At 43.5% G+C, this 7,394-nt stretch overlaps 1 protein-coding gene across 1 annotated transcript in view; it reads left to right on the forward strand.

Annotated features, from left to right (window-relative positions):
* The window catches only part of LOC122797634 (otoferlin-like), a 1,687,021-nt gene that overhangs the window by 941,217 nt on the left and 738,410 nt on the right, over positions 1–7,394 (forward strand). The window lies entirely within an intron of this gene.

Below are 7,394 nucleotides of genomic sequence, written 5' to 3' on the forward strand. Positions count from 1 at the left end.
GTTCCACAAACTGTCACAGCTGCAGCCAAGAATGTCTCCTAAGAGCCACTCCTGTTCCTGCAGCTCTGTTCGCTCCATCGGCTGCATATGAAATAAGCCTCATGGAGGAGTTGACTACTGAATTTAGAGTCACCAGCTGGGTAGCTACCTTGTCTGAAACTCCCTCAGCCGTGGGATCTTGTAGGGTATCTCCAAGCTCTTTTAGGATATCCCTCTGAAGCCTAGTAAAATGAGAAAGATAGTTCAGGGACCTAAGGGAGAAGGTCACTGATGAAATCATTCACTTTGCATATCTGTCCATCATATGAGAGTATTTGGTGGATGGACAGATGAGGAGGTTTCAGCTAACTCTCTCTTTGTGGCTGCTGCTACCACCATCGCATCAACTGGGACACCTTTAGTCAGGAATTATTTGTCTTGGGGAGCTGTGATAAATTTATTGGGTCTCCTTGGGACAGGTTCCATTGAATCTGGAGCTGACCAAGCCTTTCAAGACACTACAGACATGAGTGGAGACACCCAGGAGGTGGAAGGTTGGGAACCAAATGCAACCAGGTATACAGACTCATCCTCGGAGGGGGCTAGGGAAGTCCAGCTATGCCTCTGCCTAAGAATCTCAAGGATGTCCGAAAAAGAAACATCTTCAAAGGGGGACCTTGGGGACCCCTCCAATTCATCCAGGTCTGTATCTGAGGTGACAGACTCAGGGGAGTCTTGATGCTTCCTGTTGCTCTTTTTCTTCCGGAAAGCCTGCTCAGAATGCTCTGGGGAGGTTTCAGAAGAAGAGGGCTCACCCAATGGGGTGTCCTGGGGCATAGATTCCCTACACTTTGGTGCTGGAGGAGGAGCAGAGGTTGTCACAGGCATCGAGGGGGGCGGAGCCTATGGGACCGATAGTGGGGCCACCTGAGGGGACAGCACTCTCCGCATGACCTCAAAGGTGTCATGGTCTTGACACAAAAAGGGCTCCAGCTCCGAAGAGACAGGAATCCCACTCTGCTCTGAGGGCGATGGCTCTGAGGCTGATGTGGGAGCTGAGCTCAACTGAGCTGATGCTCCGAGAGGCAGAGCAGGGTGAGACAAGGGTCCGATGCCACTTCCCCCCCCTCGGAGCCAACGAGAGAGCTTTGGCACCCAGATACTTCAATGGGAGGAAGAACTGAGGTAATCAGAGCCAACATCAGAGCCAAAGAGGATGTCCTTGGAGTCAAAGGAACCACTATTGGAGAGTCCATGGACTCTGGCTCCGAACTAAGCATAGTTGGAGGAGGAATCGAAATCGAAGCGGATGGAGCCAAAGTCTGTTGAGGTGGGCTTGAAAGCATTTTTGCAAGAGCCTGTGACTTCAGCAACCTACTGACCACTCTCTCCACATCCTGATCCGATAACCTCGAGGATCGAGAGTAGTGGGAAGATGAGCTATGACTGGCTTTGCTTTGAAGTAGGGGTGATTGTGGCACCAAGCGAAATGGCTCCAGTGAAGGAGACCTAGCCTGTTTGTAGCTCCGAGACGGCTCCGAAGTAACAGTTGGAGCCAACGGAGGAGTAGTCTTATCGGTGCTAGAGGGCACCAACTCACTTGGTTTGTCAAGCTCACAGGTCGGTTCCAAACATAGAGCCGGTGGCTTGACTGGTTTCAAAGATTTCACTGGCTGAGATGCTTTAGCCGGAGGATCCTGTTTTAACAATCAACGGAGGGTTTGCTTGTTTTTCCACTCCTGCAGGACCCTTGGAATAAAGGCATGACAAATAGAGCAAGAGTTCTGGAGGTGCAGAGCCCCCATGCAGTAAACACACCTAGTGTGCCCATCTGTTAGAGACATCTTCTGACAGCATGAGTCACACTTTTTAAACCCTGAGGTTTTAACTTCCTTAGACATTTGAAGTACCACAAAAAGACACATTACAATAATAAACGAAAAAATGATATTAATAAAGACCTTAAAGGAGAGCCTCTAACTTAAATGGCTGTCCTTAAAAAGGGGAGGGGACTCTCTAACTGAAACGAGTTCAGGGAGCAACAGAAGGCCTAGCGACTAAGGGGCAATGGCCAACACAGCACAAAAAACACAACAAGGATGAGATAAGGGGTTTACAACTAAAGAAACTTACAAACTACTATAACAGCGAAAAAATATAACAAATTTTCAAGTAAAATATTTGACTTTAAATAGAGAAAAAAGTTATACTAAGCCTGAGCCAGTATTGATGCAACCTCGCAGCTAAAATGGCAAATGAGATCTGGGTAGCTGACGCTGGGTATTCTGGGATAAGGGGTAGCCTCAAGCCAGTAAAGAGATCTCGAGCTATAGAAAGTGGTCGAGTCCCATCCAGCAAGAACGAAGGTGAGTTTGGACAACTTAACATTAAATATTAATATAAAAGGTAGCATGCAATCGAAGCAGTAAGGCTTTTCAGAGTGGCCTGGTGTTATCACAATAAGCATAAACACTATTGGGTTACAAAAGGTACTTTCTAAATAACCAACCACAGTAGAAGACAGTAAAATATTTATAAATAAAAATGATTTAAAACATATATTCACTGAATAACTGATTTTAATAAATCACAGAGTTTCACACACAGCAATTAAGAAATTAACACTTTAGTATAGGTTTCACACTGATTAAGAAAAACTCTAATAAGTAACTGTAACTCCCTAACTGTCTAAAGATTAACTGTCCCTGTCTAATCTAATTAAGTCAGCAAAGCAATATGACTCTCTTACTTCTGCAAGCAAAATAAGTATATCTGTCCATTACTGGATTAGCAAATCCTATTATTTCTGCTGAACAGCTCTGAAAAACTCTGAGTGATAAATACTGATCTAGAGAACAACCACTGACTACTAAACTCAACTGAACAACTGCTGCAACTGCACTACATTGAACTCATCTGACTCAGAACCTGCTTTTTATAGCAGAATCTTTTAAAAGTCACAGAAATCTGTTATGAAAATTCTACTCCCTGATTTCAGACTTTTGAAAATTAAACAACAGCCGCTGTGGAAATTCCATTCCTTTCAGCTCTGGCACACAATGACATCACCTTCATGTCATCTGACTGGTACAATCTGTGTTCAGAATTCTTTTTAAAAAACATGAATATTTGGTCAACCAGAAAACATTGTTTGATTCTAACATTTTACACAAACCAAGAAAACAACTGAAAAAACATGAACTTATTTAGAAATAATATAGCTAGTCATGCTGGCATTTATAATACAGGGTAATTTATAATTATTTACAAGTATTTACAAAACTGCAGCCAGACATAGTAGCATAGATAACAATATCTGATATCCTCACATTTCTCCCCCCTATAAAGACTCAAGCTAGATTTTCAAGTGGCCCTAGAAAATTTTCACTTGAGAAAAATGGGGCTGACTGAAAATGTATCAACCAATACCCTGTCCTGAGAATTTTTCTGCATTGGCATTACTGAAATCTGGACTGTCTAAAATAGGGGGTCCTCCCAAAACCTCCTCAAGCTTCTGGAATGCCTGCTCATAATCTGTGGCCCACACTACCTTATCTGGCTTGTTTTTCCTTGTTAGGTCAGTAAGGGATGCAGCTATTGTACTATAGCTGGGCACAAATTTCCTATAGTACGCTGCTGTTCCCTAGGAATGCATATGATCGACTGACCTCTGGAAGGTTGCTGGAGCATTTTTCATCCCAAAGGGCATCCTTGTAAACTCATATAATCCAAAAGGTTTTACAACAGCTGACTTCCCTCTACCAATGGGAGTCAATAGTACCTGCCAGCATCCCTTGGTCAGAACAGTAGTGGTCAGATACTTAGCCCCACCCAGCTGTTCTAAGGCTTCTTCTGTTCTAGGCATGGGGCACGCATCTGACTCTGTATAACTGTTCAACTTTCTGTAGTCTGCACAGAATCTAACACTACCATCTTTCTTTGGAACTAGTACTACTGGGGAATCCCAAGGAATACTGAACTCCCAGACCACCCCCACTTACATCTCCTTTATCTCTTCCTTCAAAGTCTGTTGAACTCTCTCAGGCACCTTATAAGGAACTTGCTTGATATGCCTTTGGGGTCCTGTATCCACATGGTAATGCACCAGGTTAGTACACCTAGGTTTCCTGGTAAACATGCCCTCAGATTCATGTAACACTGCTCGTAAGTCTTCAACCTGAATAGGGGATAATCTCTGAGATATTGTGACCTCTCCCACAGAAGAGTCATTCCGAGCCTCACTAAGAATGTCAGTCACCAGATCCCCCTCAGACTCCTCTTGCCATCTGTGAATACTCAGCACCAGGGCCTCCCTGTTATGATAAGATTTCATTAGGTTAACATGATGTAACTCATGTCCCTGCCTCCTGCCAACTAAGTTTATCATGTAGTTAACATCACCAACTTTTGCAATCCTAGGCCAACAAAAGTAATGTATAATGCGTTTCTTGGTACACTTTATGTCCATATGACCCGCAAAAGGAATGTGATGGGCTATGGCTAGAGGTGCCAGACAACAGGATCTGGGCTCTACAAACTGCTGCATTACCTCACCTTCTAGCACTCCCTCAGGGGTCCACTCTGTGTACAGTACCCCTTTGTTATTGACAAAAGAAATGTCACGGGCTATGGCTAGAAATGCCAGATGGCAGGTTCTGGTCTCTACCAACTGCCGTATTATCTCACCTTTTAGCCCTCTATCAGGGGTCCACTCTCCATCCAATATACAGACTCCCCTTTTTCTTCAGCATCCTTTGCTACCTCCCTCAAGTCTCATAAGGTAGGGTCTGAAAGCTGTTCCTGTCTCAACTCTACTTTCATGACCCCTCCTAGCTTTCCCTCCACAGGAAGCCCAGTATCCTCTGCCAGTGGTGCCTCACTGTCAGCCTGGATACCACAACTCACCTCTGTCTTTACAGTCACCATGTCCGCAGGAACACCAGTACGCACCAGCAGCTTTGGTTCACCTTCAGGCTCACTGCTACAAGATAGCAAGCTCCCTGCAGAAACTGCATCACCAGCCCCAGTTTCAGGCATAGGATCTGTCTGTGTCTCCCCCAGGCTACCAGACCTACATGCCTGTCTTCAAGCTTGACTGCATGTCACTGCATGCACACAAGGTACTACACTATCAAAATCATTCCCTATTAAGACATCTACAGGGATATCCTCAAATACACATATCTGCTTGTTCTCTTCTCCACCCTACCAGTCAAGATGAACCCTAGCCAAGGGTATTTAGAATGGGATACCTCATAGAGCACTGACTGGTGTGGACCGGCAAAGCAAGTACTGCTCCTCCTTAACCACTACATGCCTCACAATGGTTATATCTGAAGCTGTGTCTCTCTTAGCAGTGGTCTGTTTTCCATCCACTAAGATAGGATACAAATTTTGGTGATAATTTGGCACCTCTGCTGTTTCCAGACAACTTATCACTGGCATTCTGGCATTCCCACCTGCTGGCTTCCTCACCTTTTGTTTCTCACTTTGTTCAATGGACATATGTATGCTATATGGCTCCTCTGATTACATTTTAAATATCTAATCCCTGATGCTGACTGTGTGCTTGACCTAGTGGCTTCCCCCATAACTGGTGAACTCTGTTGGAGTGGTTTGGGCTGCCCCCATTTAGATCCATGTGCAGTACCGGGTATCCCTTTCTTATGTAGTGGTGACCTATTTACCAAGCAGAGATCCCCTTTTCTCCCCCCAACTCATTTGCAGAGTTACACTCTCGGTCTGCCAACCAGATCCTCATGTCCTCAGGCAAAGTGCTGAGAGCTTGTTCCCTCACCAAAAGGTCTGCCTGTCCTTCAAAAGTGGTGACCTGACACCTACTCACTCACCTGTGAATGTAAGTGCTTAAATCAGCAATGAAATCACATACACTTTCATCTGCTTTGTATCTATGTTCACAAAACTTTTTTTTTTACATTTCAGGAGTTAATTTAAACACTCTAGTAAACATTGTTTTACATGATTATAATTCAAACAATCAATATCAGACAGTTTAGCAATTGCATTAACAGCTCTACCATGGAGTAAGGAGGTCAGGAACCATATTCAGAACCCTTGGTCAACATTATATTGTTTACATACCCTCTCAAATATATAACTAAAACTATCAAAGTCATCTTCCTCCCTGTATTGAGGAAAAAGTTTACTAACCTTTATGGTTTCTGGGTTTCAGTCATTCCCTTCCACACTACCTCCACAACCCTATTGAAGGGTTAGAAGCTCCTTTTCATGCTGATGGTGCTTCTCCCCCTTCTCAGCCTACAAACTCTGCTGCCTATCATTTGCTTCAGCTTCCAGCTCCAAAAGTAGTAGTACATACTGACGCTGTTTCTCCTCAGTTTTCAAATGTTTGATCTCCAGTTGCATTTCATGCTGAGACTGCTTTTCCCTCTCCTCAGCTTCCAGTTAGAGTCTCCTTAACTCCAAATGAATTTTTAAGTCCTCTGAAAAAAAGGTACACTGTCTTGTCTCAGAAATCTGCTTATCCCTAATGCCAAACAGATATACTCTGAGCTGCTGGTCTGCTCTGCAGCTGTGACTAAGGCTGAGATCATTGCTTCCTTAATCAGGTTAGCATGCAGCAGTTCTTTGGCTTTGCACACCTTGGCCAGCTGGTTCCTGGTCAGCTTGCTGTAATCCTCTGCTGACATCTTTGCCTACTGTCCCTGACTAAACTGACTGGTTTTCTTGCATCTATTTTTTGAATTGTTGGTAATGGGTGATCATTTTTTATAACGCATTGTGGCTCATGTTTCTAGTGCTACTCAGCTACTTCAATATTATAATGTTTGCACAATCCGCAATGCAACAGTCTTGCGTTACCATGCTTTTCAGTATACAGGCCTTCTGCCACTAATAATAGGATGTGCAACTGTTTCCAATTCTATGTTACAAAACCTGCATTTGTCTGTTTCTCACACATATTCAATGGACTTTGTAAACCAAAGTTTAAGTACTCCACTATCATGGGCTGCCAATATTAATCTTTTTTCTTTTGGTTTAAATTCATCTCTCCTTAACCATTCTTTCATTAGATCCTGATTGACATGAGTATGTTCCAGGAGATTTCTGTACTTGGAACTACGTTTATGCGTTTTCCACATTTCTTGCCTTCTCATCTGATCCTTCTCCTTATATTTTTTCTTTTGTTTTTGGCATATTCAATTGCTGCCTGATTTTTGTCTACTTCTGGTTTGATTTCCATTCCCATTTGCCACCAATGTGCTTCTCCTAAACTAAGCAAGGACTTCATCTTAGACATGTTCTCCTCATGTTTTAAAATGTTTACTATGTTTGGATCTTGTGAGGTCAGCAGATATGTATGCAGTTCTAGGACTGCAAATTTATACATGTAATCAGTTTCGAGGAAGCCCATACCTCCTTCAGAATGGGAA

This window comes from Protopterus annectens, chromosome 3.part1 (assembly GCF_019279795.1).
Source record: "Protopterus annectens isolate FY-2018-M chromosome 3.part1, PAN1.0, whole genome shotgun sequence".
Lineage (NCBI taxonomy): Eukaryota > Metazoa > Chordata > Ceratodontiformes > Protopteridae > Protopterus > Protopterus annectens.